General features: G+C 37.4%; 1 long non-coding RNA gene across 2 annotated transcripts in view; it reads left to right on the forward strand.

Annotated features, from left to right (window-relative positions):
• Positions 1 to 4,524: 4,524 nt before the first annotated feature.
• Positions 4,525 to 12,592, forward strand: part of LOC129149320 (uncharacterized) — a 251,282-nt gene continuing 243,214 nt past the window's right edge. For both annotated transcript variants that reach the window (XR_008556237.1, XR_008556236.1), the window contains exon 1: positions 4,525 to 4,616. This is a non-coding gene — a long non-coding RNA (uncharacterized LOC129149320). The remainder of the gene's footprint in view (positions 4,617 to 12,592) is intronic.

The following is a 12,592-nucleotide window of genomic DNA, read 5'->3' on the forward strand; positions in this document are numbered from 1 at the left end:
GAGGCCCGGTGCACGAAATTCGTGCACGGAGGGGGGTTGTCTCTCAGCCCAGCCTGTACCCTCTCCAATCTGGGACCCCTCAAGGGATGTCCGACTGCCCGTTTAGGCCCGATCCCTGGGATCAGGCCTAAACAGGCAATCAGACATCCCTCTCACAATCCAGGACTGCTGGCTCCCAACTGCTCGCCTGCCTGCCTTCCTGATTGCCCCTAACCACTTCTGCCTGCCAGCCTGATCACCCCCTAACCACTCTGCTGCCAGCCTGTTTGCCCCCAACTTCCCTCCTCTGCCGGCATGGTTACCCCTAACTGCCCTCTCCTGCAGGGTTGATCACCTCCAACTGCCCTCCCTTGCAGGTTTGGTCCCTCTCAACTGCCCTCCCTTGCAGGCCGGGTGCCTCCCAACTGCCCTCTCCTGCTGGCCATCTTGTGGTGGCCATCTTGTGTCCACATGGGGGCAGGATCTTTGACCACATGGGGGCAGCTATATTGTGTGTTGCAGTGATGATCAATCTGCATAGTACTCTTTTATTAGATAGGATAGAGGCCTGGTACAGGGGTGGGGGCCAGCTGGTTTGCCCTGAAGGATGTCCCTGTTCAGGGTGGGGTTCCCTTGGGGCGTGGGGCGGCCTGAGCTAGGGGCCTGTGGTGGTTTGCAGGCGGGCCACGCCCCCTGGCAACCCAAGCAGAGGCCCTGGTATCTGGAATTTATTTTCCTTCTACAATTGAAACTTTGTAGCTGGAGCAGAGCCAAGCCTGGGGCTCCCTCCGAGGCTGGCAGCCATTTCTGTTGGGGTTATAATTGAAACTTTGTTGCCTTAAGCGGGTGGGCCCGGCCAGGGTGTGTGGAAAGCTTTGCTTCCCCTGTTGCTGGTGGCAACCCTGGCCTGCTCTCTCAAGCTCCATTCTGCCGCCATTTGTTTGAATTTGTTTACCTTCTATAATTAAAACTTTGTAGCTTGAGTGGAGGCTTAGGCCTGAAACGGCTGGCAGAAAGCTTGGCTTCCTCTGTTACCTAGGAAACCTTGCTCTCTGTGGCTGTAGCCATCTTGGTTTGGGTTAATTTGCATACTCGCTCTGATTGGATGGGGGCATGGCTGGTGGGCGTGGCTTGTGGGTGTGTCAGAGGTATGGTCAATTTGCATATTTGTCTATTATTAGATAGGATTATACCACTTGGTTAATAGTGAGCCCAATTAGTAATGATTACTTAAAGACAATTTTTGGAAAAAATACCATCTCGAAGTGACTTGTTTGATGTTCTGCATAGTCCTGATATTATTGAAGTGTCTATGTCAAACTAATTTTGGTATCCTGAAGTAAAATGAATGAGGCCAGTATGTATTATCAAAGATATCTGGATGGGGGAGGATCCAAAAAGACTGTCTCCTGTCCCTCCCTATCCATATATTTCTGTGAATAAACTCATTTCTCACTGTGGTGTGGCTTTATTTTCATGTGGGAGGAGGAGTACATGTTTTTCAGGAACTTAGGAATTGTAATCGGTGCTGTATGACAAGTGTAAGTAGAAAAGTACATTATACTCTTCATGGTTTAGAGATAGAGATTGTGGACTACTTTATTTGGTAATTAGTTACAATGCACAGGTTTTCTCTAAATACTTTCAAAGTCTATGAATGTCTCTTATAAACCATTTTGTTTGGTAACCTCAGTCTTCACACTGGCAATCCATCAGTCCAATGGTTGTAGGGCATTCCCTAATTGAATTTTTATCTGGGCTGATAAAGTGTTCTTTACTTAGTGTATAGACCTGAAAAATCCTAAACTAAGCTAAGACATTTCCAACAACTTAAATTGAGACCCTGGAATAAATGGCAGCACAGGAGAGAGGGTATTAAATTATCTGTACAAACTTAAAGATTTGGAATAGAGACACTTACTGAGACATTGAGTTTGTGAAAATGTATTTAATCTATTCTCCTATATAATTAAAATTTAGACTGGACATAAAATTTTGTTTTGGATAAGTATGTGATGACATTTTAGTGTTCTCTAACTTTCAATGTTGTAATTGAGAATATGGATGTCTTATTCATCTTAATCCTTTGTAATGTTTTTTCTTTCTGAACTGTGAAGGTTACTTCAACATTCTCCTTTTTTTAAATTTTTTTTTTATTGATTTCTGAGAGGAAAGGAGAGGGAGAGAGAGATAGAAACATCAGTGATGAGAAAAAATCATTGATTGGCTGCCTCCTGCATGACCCTATTGGAGATCAAGCCAGAAACCCAGGCATATGCCCTTGACCAGAACTGAACTCAAGACCCTTCAGTCTGCAAGCTGACTGAGCCAAACCGTCATCATTCTTAATTTCTAAAATTCACAAAGATATGCCTTTATTTGGATCCATTTCTATTTACTACACTAGCTATTTACTTAATGGGTCCTTATCATAAAAAATGTTTCTGACATCTGAAAATTTTGTTGATTAATTTCTTTGCCAATATTCCCCAAATTTTAGTGTTCAATTTTTTCTTTAAAAAACATATTTTATTATTTAAACCTTAATTTTTTTGGCTGTTTCCTTTCTTATATGTATTCTACCACTTTTTCATCTTTTCTCTTTTTATTCTGTTTTCTCACCTTTATTTTCCAACCTTTCTATTGAACTTTTATTTTCGCTATTATTATTATTTATTTTTCAGTGCTCTTTTTTCTATAAGGGTCTTTCTTTATAGTAGGAGCCTATTCTTTTTTCATAGATACAATGCCATCTCAGCTCTTAAATGTTATATTAATGCTAGCACCTTTGATGACTCCTTTCCCTACCTTTATGTATTTTCTAAGTGTTACTATTTCCTGTTTGCTTTTTTTTGGTTTCTCTCTTACTATTAGATTTTATTTTCATTAAGTGCTTGGGATTCCTTAGCTATCTCAACATATTTAATAATTATCCATTAAAAAGTTGTTTGGAGTCACCATGTGTGTCACTGTGTTTTATCAACTGTAAATTTGATTGAAGTATAATCTAGTAGGGCTGTTATATTTAGAAAACAACAATAAAGGTATCTTTAGGTCTTTGATCTGAGGCAATTTCTCCCAGGGAAGATGTCTTCCCTCTGCCAAAAGGATTCTAATTAACTAAGCATCTTTGTCCTGGGAGTTCTTGGACCTTAGTGAGTGAGGGATGATGGCTGTGTGATTTGTTAATTAATGATAGTTAGTATTTATTAAACACTTTGTTCACTAATGGTAGCATTTACTAGTATTGAGCACTGATTATGTGCCAGGTGCTAATTTTAATGCTCCGCTTTATTTTCTCTCTTATTTCTCACATAACACTATGAGTTAGGTATAAGAATTATACATATGTCACAATTGGTAAATTAGATTCAGATACATAAAATGGCACATCTAAAGTCACAAGAGGAGAAAGCTGTGTTCATTTTCCTAAAGAATGGTTGGACTTTATTTTTCTCTCCTTTGATCCTCCAACTAAAGGAATTCAATTTCTAGTTTGTGTGTTAAAAAGGCTTATTGAGATTTTTATTTGTTCATTTGTTTGTTTACTTACCATGTTTTCTAACCTCTTCTGAAAGGAACATCATTGCCAGACATATGTTCAGACATATTTTTCATTCTATTATATGTGACTAGAGGTCTGATGCACAAAATTTGTGAAAGGGGCTCAGCCCTCGTGGCCCTGGCTGCCTCGTGGCCCTAAGGCCCCGCCCACCGGTCATTCCAGAAGTTTGTTCTGGAAGGTCATTTGGAAGGTCGTTCCACTGTCTGGTCTAATTAGCATATTAGCTCTTTATTATTTAGGATTATAGGTAAATGGATGAATTATATGGCATGTTGTGCTTTGGTCTTTGTATATACACTGTGCTTCCAAAGCCATGAGAAATATTTCTGATATTCCTATTATGCTATGCTCAAAATGCATGAATGAAAGAGAGAGCTACATGATTGTTTTTTTCTGCCTAGTGCAGTATAATTATTTCTCTGCCTTTTCATAAAATTATTTCAAATTTTCTTAGAAATTGTAGTCATGCTTTAACAGCAAAATTGTCAAGGCAATTTTATTATCTATTCATGAAGAAAAAAATGCAAAGTAGAAGTGAAATATAGATGCTAAACTTTAAAAGATATAATTTTTATCTTTTCTTAACCAAAGCAAGGCACAGGGTAGGGAAAAGGCCATCTTATATACCTCACAGAAGTGATTAAATAACAAAATAAGGGAACAAAGTGTTTTAATTCTACATATTGTGAACATTGATTGCTATTCAAAAATTTTGTGAAACACTGAAGCTGACACTGAGAACACAGAAGATGCTAGTAATATAACAGTCGGCTGGAGAATATAAGTATGTGGTAAAAGAAAACAAAATAGAAGAGATACAATTAAGATAACAATTAAGATAATTTTGAATAATACTATAGTTCTTAAAATAACGATAGCTCCAAATTATGTAATTATGTCTTTTTTTTTACCTTTTAGTTCTTTTATACTTAGCATTGTAAATAGTGACCATTTTATTTCCTTTTTTTTTTTTCTTTTATCTTTGCATTAGCTATGGAGTTGACATATACTTTTACACCAGGTTCATTTTTGGCCTATGTGGAAGAATTCATCATGGCTGTCATTCTTGAGTGTAAGTACATTTTAAATGCTATATATTCATTACTCCATTGCATATAAACCTTCCTTTGAACTGCTTTGTTTTCTTCTCTATCCTGGTTTTCTAATTAAATCCTCCTTAAATCCTAAGAACTAGTTGTTTTAAATAATTTGTATAGACTCAATTTATTTCATTTTCTATCAAGATATCTCTATATTTTAAAGAAAGAATTCTTCATCCATTAACTAGTCTTATTTTGTCTTGTCAAATTCTTAATTACTATTTCCTACATTTGTCATCCACTGGTTCCCGTAAATCATGTTATTGGAGAGTGTAAAATATTGAATTTAAAATGTTCTGTAAATGCCATAATGATATCCCACTAAGATAATTACTTTATATTTATTGAAATTGGATTTATTTTTACTACTTTTGTTTATTGTCTCAATTTGGACTTGCGTCAGAAATTGCTATGTAATGTAAAAGAAAATAACCTTATGTGCAAGAAATGCATAATAATCAAATGGATAATTATATTTATAGACATTTACTTTAGTGGTTATTGGGGAGAGGCTATTTTGCATAGATATTGAGAGAGCACATGAAAATATTAAGCAAGTATGAGAGCAAGAATAGGATCAAATAATGCTATTTTCTGTTATATAAGAGCTATTTATCCTTCACAGATGGTCCTAACCCTCTTTCAATCCATGAACAAAACCTATAAATCTTATTCCAGAAATAAAATTTAAATCCACTGATTTTTCTCTTCTTTATTGCCATGTCTGTAGTACAATCACCAGGTATCTTACCTAGAATTCTGCAATTAATAGCCTATTCTTTTGTCTCCCGACTTCCATTTAAACTAGGTCATGTCACCACCATGGTAAAATTCTTTCAATGGCTTTCCATGACAATTAGGAAAAATGTCCAAACTGTTTATGCAAACCTGAAAGCTGAAGGTTCGGCTGTCAGCCTACTACCTGGATTCTTTATTCTACAACATTTTCCTTTCATAATTGCGTCTTTATTACCCTGACATTGATTCTTTTTCTCTCACACGCCAAGCTTTTCTTCTATGTCACAAAACCTGTATTGCCTTTCTCATTCTTTGCCTCAGCTTGAATGTGACCTCGTCAGAGGTGATCTGTCCTAAGTTGCGCTTTTTTTTCCCATCACACTTTCAGTTATTCTGAATCAAATCTTACAACTTTTTATAATAATTACTAGAGGCCTGGTGCACAAAATTCGTGCACAGGGGTGGGGGGTCCCTCTTGCAATCCAGGACCCCTTGGGGAATGTCTGACTGCCAGTTTAAGCTCGATCTCCATGGGATGGGGAGTGCAGGGGTGCCATGAGAGATCGGCCGGCCCTTAATTGGGGAGTGGGGCCGATTGGGGCTGGGGATGGCTTGGGAGGGTCGGCGGGAGGTTGGTTGGCTGGCCACAGCCCCTATCGGGGTGGAGGGGGGCGATCGAGGGCAGGGCCGGCTGGGGGAAGGGGCTGTGGGAAGTTGGCTGTCCAGCCCCACCCCCGATTGAGCCAGTTGGATAGCCACAGTGTGTGTCATAGTGACCGGTCCTTCCAGTCATTCTGGTCATTTGGTTTCTTGGCTTTTATATATATATATAGATAGATTATACTCTGAAGTACTATTGCTCTCTTATTTATTTTTTGTCTCTCAAATGTAGAACATAAGCTCCATTAAAGTTCTGACAACATAGTGTTAGCACTTATTTTAAATGCTACCTTAAATATTAAACAAGTTAATATTTTAGCCTCTTCATGATGGAATTACCAAAATTTGACAATGTCCTTGAAATAGGAATTGTAGAAGGAAAATATATTATTTCCTTCTCTAGCTCCAATAAAATTAACAAAGAAATATTTTGTGACTTAGTTGCTCACCTTTTGGAGCTAATGTAGTTTAAGACTTTAGTTAGTATATTGCAGCTGAAGCATGAGCGTGGCAGGGTCCTTTGAGTAGACTGAGAAGTGGTAAAACTACTATCTATCCATAAGGTCGAGAAGAGTGTGTGAACGAGCAGGGTTGTCTGTCGAAACAGCATACAGAGAGTAAGGTAAACGGAATATGAGGGTGATTGAAAAAAATCTCTAGGAGCATTATTCACAATATTACACTTAGCATACTAGTACTAAAAGAAAAGCAGTTACTTTAATTACTAGAAAGATTTAATGTTTCTTTACCCTTAAGTCAAACTCTGGCGAATTCTTACATTTAGAAAATACCAGAATAAGAAAATATATGCCATGTACTGTTTAAATAATACATCATGTTGGAACAGTCTTTATATTCTCTGGTTTATTGATTTATGATGTGGTGAAACATCCTCCAAGTTATCCCCAAGTGTGGTTATAATCACACAATGAGAATACAGAATTATAATAGTGGGGAGACAGCTTGAAGGAAGGTTATTCTTATAGCTGTTGTTGGTTTATTTTTTAAAATATTTTGAAACTATAAAAATAAAGAGGATGTTCAGCTATATCTGTATATCTCTATATTTATATTTATGTTTACATATCAATGTTATCATATGGTTTGACTAAAATTATGTATGAGAGGCTATTTTTGTTTTGTTGCTTTGTTTAAGAGGTAGGACAAAAACTATAATGATACAACTTGCCATACTTATTTTTTCCATTTGTTGATGGAAATAAGATTTTGTTTTAGGAGTAATTCTTTTAAAGGTGGATCTGGAACAGAAAACATTTTAGTGAACCCTTAATTTTGCCGATATAAGGAAAGTGGCTGTCCACTGTGAAAAGCTGCATGAAGTAAAGTAACACAAGAACAGATGTTTAAGAAAAGATGACTATTCTGTTTTATAATATAAATGATGGCTTTGCAAAATATGAGACTCGTTAAGGACGTTTGTTCTGTACATCTGGAGTTGGACTTGTGTAGTATCCATTCCTGTTAAATTGTGCTTGCTGTTAGAAAGTAATGGTTTACAGAATATGCAGAGCTTGAATACAAAGGATGGAAGAATTGTTCTTAGAAATATCTGTGTGTTATTCTAATTATTGTCAGACTAGAGGCCCAATGCATAAAAATTTGTGCAGGAATAGGCCTTCCTTCACTGGGCTGCTGGCACTGGCTTCCCTCCTACAGCTGCCCGCAGGCACCCGGGAGCCGGGCTGGCTTCCCTCTGGCCCCGGCTTGGTCAGGAAGGATATCCGGAATGACGTCTGGAAGACATCTGGTCTAATTAGTATATTACCCTTTTATTATAATAGGTAAGAGTAGATATCAGTGAAAGTCTACTTAGGAATTATAGATTAAGTCAGGTATTTCAAGCCAAGGGAACTTAATTCAAGAAATTAGTTCAACAGGGTGATGGAAGGGCTGAGGATGATAACAATAGATAGTAATTGTAGCCCAGAAATTAGTAATAGAAGATGCCACCATCCTAGAGTAGGGAGTGCACAAGGAGAATATAAAAAAAAAATAGAATTCTGGATTGAGCTGGAACCAAAGCAGGCCAACCCTGCAGGGGCCAGTGTCACAAAAGGAGGGTCAGGCCAATGATACTAAAATTACATGAAGCCACTGCTAGACCCACTGCTGGATGCAGGGAGAAATGATGAGAAATACACTTGATTTCTTTTTTATTGCTCTCATTTTCCTTCCTTCTCTTTTTCCTTCCCTCAAATCTCCCACAATTGTCTCCCATGACCATATCTATCAGGAATCCAGCAGCCAGGGAGCCTTTGAAATGTAGCTTTCAAGAGAAAGGCAAGAAATGGATCTGGAAGTATATAAGCTAATGATAATCATAGAGGGCTTCTTCTATGTTTTCACAAGAGCATCTTTAAATGTTTCAACCTGGGCTTAGATAGTTTCTGAATAATCAAGGAAAGCTTCTTTACCTATTCACTAGGAGGAACTTAGTGAATAATCATAGGCCCTTACTGAGGTTGTTGTGGTGATGTTAGTGTTGAATTTCATTGGAGAATGATTCCACTAAATGTAAGGACTGAGAATTGGCTTAAAAAGGAGTACCAAATGTAAGAATATCGGGCAATTGTCTCTGAGAACTCATGAAAATAAGAAAAAGCTATAGAGACCTTTAAAGGAGTTGATTTCTGCTTGTAATATGGATTTGGACTCAAATACAGTAGTTGTAATTTAAATTATATTATTTGTTGGTGCATCACTATGTTAATTGAAATATCTGAACAATGTTTTTAAAAAGCTCTAGATACAAGTGCATGGAATTCCCTAGATAGAAAGTATCTTCTAAATTCATATTTAGTACTTGAAATTTAATTTTAACCTATTCAATGAGTACTAGAAAAAAAGAATTAAGAAGATATTAACTCTTAGGAGTGTCTATCAGCAAAGCCCAAAGCCCAGAGAATGCTAGTACATAGAAGGCTTATAAGTCATGTTGCTATGTAAGAGATACATAAAAAGAATCTCAGAGGCTTAATAATATCAGAGGATAAAGCCAATATCTTTTTATTGTAAAGATATAATTATTCATAAGTATAGGACTGTTTAAATCACAGTGATTTTCTCTGTAAAAAAGCAATAAAATATATTTTAAAAAAAAATCACAGTGATTTTGAAGGACATTATATATCCATTGAACTATGGCATATATCAGGTTTAACATTTCACTGTCATTAAGAGTCCTTCACAAATTTTTTTGAAATTATATTTTCAAATGAGTTTTTGATATTAACTCTACCATCAATTGAATTTAAATGCTCACTGATTTCTAAACACATGTTGCATTTTGTCATTTTTATCTTCTTTACCCATCTCAACTTATCCACTCTTAAAACATATCCCCTTTTCACTGACTACCCTGGTTCTATTCACTTTTTAAGATCACATATACAGTATATTTTCATATATAACACATACCTATTTAGGATCTTCTATGTTTTAATCATTAGACTGATTAGACTGTGCACTATAGGTAAAATTAATAGACAATATATTTGTCTTTAAAGATATTGTGAACTAAGGGATGTGGGCAGTAGTATGCAAATGCAATGATATCTGACACAGGTTCTAGTGGATTTGTACTCCATCACATTAGCTAATTTGGAACTACGTTTGCTGCATATCACTTTCCTGTATGGATCTGAATTACAGTTGGCAAGTGAAGACATTTGTGCAGGATTTGGAAGGTGGAAGTGAAGCAGCTGCCATTGTACAATGAGACTGGTGAAAGGTGCCTATTGTCACTGTATCTCACATACATTGTCACTTTTCTGCTAGGTCACTTTGCTGGCATGGGGCTGCACCCAGTCCCCTAGGTCCTCAGCTCTTTCCAGATCTCCTCTCTCATATATTCCAATTCTGGTCCAGGTATGCTGTGGGCAGCACTATTACAAGATGACAGCTTCTTTTTCAGGTCATATTCATGATCAAGGTTGGTGGTTTGCAGTCATGGATTCTGCGCTGTCTCATGGGTTCTAGTGTGTCCTCGCTCTCCTACTTCACGTCTGTCATGTTACTGACTTCTTACCTTCCAGCTGTTTCAGACTGATCATTAGTTTCAGAAGAGCCTTCTATACAGTTTGTCATATGCTCCCACAAGTGCAGAAAAGTTAATTTCAACAATATAGCCCAACTCTGTATCACTCATATTGTTTTTGCACTCTTGATTAATCACTTGTTCTGCAAATGGTTCCAAGAAATACAACCTTAGGAAGGGTTCTCTGAAATATTTCTCTGGTGTGATTAGTTCTAATGGCGTTAATGGCACTTTAGACAGGGGTAAAAGGGCTGCTTGTCCATGCCAAGCTGTGGCAAAACATTCACTTACATCGTCAGACTTACATTAAACTCTTGCAATCAAATGCCTACAGAAGGCAACACTGAGGGTAACAAAGTAATTGCCAACAGTAATAGTCTAGTGAAAATAAAGAGTGTAACATAATTCATTGGTTGTTTCTAATTGTACTTCAGTACTTAGAGGGGGAAATGCAATTAGTTCAGGGCTTTAAATTCACAATTAGAGGTCTGGGAAAATGATCAGAAAAATTTGTGATGGCTCTACAATAAATACTTATCCTCTGTGGATTCAAAGACAAGATGATAGGAAACAAACCTTCAAGTCTAATCTTGTGGGTGGTTGAATTGCAATGCACAATGAATTCAGGATCTCACCAGTACTCTTATGTAAAAATTAAGGCACAGATTATATCAGAGGAGGACCCTGCAAAGTGGGATGAAGACATATGTGTGAATTCTTATAAAGCTGAGAACCTTGATTGCTAATTCTGCAGAGACTCTTCTGCCTGCACAAACAACCTTTCCTCCCTTGAGGGACATGGGGGTCCCCTTGCTTGAAGAACCAACTACCATGAAGGGAATTGCTGATATTCCTAAAGACTATACCAACCATCTTTCATTGCTTCTAGAACTAAATTAGATTCAACTGTGAAGGCGCCATGTGGCAAGTTAGAAATGGTATCCTATGAGGATAATCTAAAAAACCTAAGATTTTTTTCAACTTATATCAATGCTTTCTTTTTTTAATTATTATTTTTTTATTGTCTAAAGTTTTACATATGTCTCCTTTTTCCCCAATTGACCCTCCCCCCTCCCCAGCCATTCCCACCCCGGGCAAGCCTCCACCGCCCCAGTGTCTTAATGTGAGTGAGGATAGAACAAAATTATGTTGGATCAAGTCATATCTGTTGACAGATATTCTGGATTCATTGTATTAATTCTAGCAGTTAGAAGAGAACTAAGAGATTTTTAGGTTGTTTGATTGAAACATGAACCCAAAGGTAATCAAAACTGAATAAAACGGAAAGGACAGAACTTCCTTGGTATACTGTACAAGAAAGTACCCACAAGTATAGAGAAGTTGAAATGCTAGAGTAGTTTTATCACATGAAAACTGCCCATATAAGCACATCCCGAGGACATTGCCATTACCAAGGCTATGAGAAATACATTTTTGCAGAAAGTATCCTGGGTTCCTGTAACTCATTAGGAAAATGGCATTTTAGAATGTCAGTAACCAACTTGTGGTACTTGGTTGCCTGAGACAAGATGCACATGGTTATCATGATAGGTGGCAAAGTAAAAAGCAGTAAGCGAAGTAGTATGACCAGTAGAGATGATTGATTTTGGCTAGTTGATCCTTGAAGAAGGCTCCTGTTATACTGCAAAATATTTATATTATGAAATGCTATTGTTATCTAAAGGTACCTGACACCATTTATCAGGATGACTGATCATTTGGTAAAGAGACATAATCAGACTTTGTGGAGATAACTAGATACTGGCTCCCAACTGTCATTAAATCCTAGACACCTGAAATGCCATGTGGTTCACCAGTGAGAGGTTTATGGGAGACAGACCTAAGTCTTGGCTCAGGTACGTCATACTGCCCCTATGTGTCATGAAACATTATCACGAAACCTGACCTTTCTGTCATGAGCTGGTTGCTGTTTAACTTACCATCCATAAAGTTTGGCATGCATTGCAGTACTCCATCTTCAAATGCATGTGGTATATACAATAATAGGCTCAAGCAAGTTCTAGCAGAATAAGTATGCTGCAAAAATAAGTGACCCAAATGTTTATGGACCTTATTACTACATTGCCTCTTCCCTCTCAGTCCACACCTATATCTGCTTCAGGAGTTCCCTATATCAAGAAGAAATAGATGGTGGACATAGCTTACATATGGTTTTAGAGATATACTGGTACCCCCTAAAGTGGATGGCTGCAACACCACAGCTCCACAGAGGGGTGATTCTTAAGTAAAGAAAAATCTTCCCATGAGCAGACTTTTGAGTTGTGCATTAGAGTGTTCATTTTCCCCAGATGGAAAGAGAGAATGTTAAATGAAAGACCTACATTCACTGATGAGCAGTGGCAAATTGTTTGGCTGGATAGCGGGGAAACTTGGAAAGGATAAAATTGGAAAATTTGAGGCAAGGATTTTTGCTGAATCAAACTATGAATAGACTTTCCCAAATTTACACAGAATGTGAAGATATACATGTCC

The sequence above is a fragment of the Eptesicus fuscus genome, chromosome 6, assembly GCF_027574615.1.
Source record: "Eptesicus fuscus isolate TK198812 chromosome 6, DD_ASM_mEF_20220401, whole genome shotgun sequence".
NCBI lineage: Eukaryota > Metazoa > Chordata > Mammalia > Chiroptera > Vespertilionidae > Eptesicus > Eptesicus fuscus.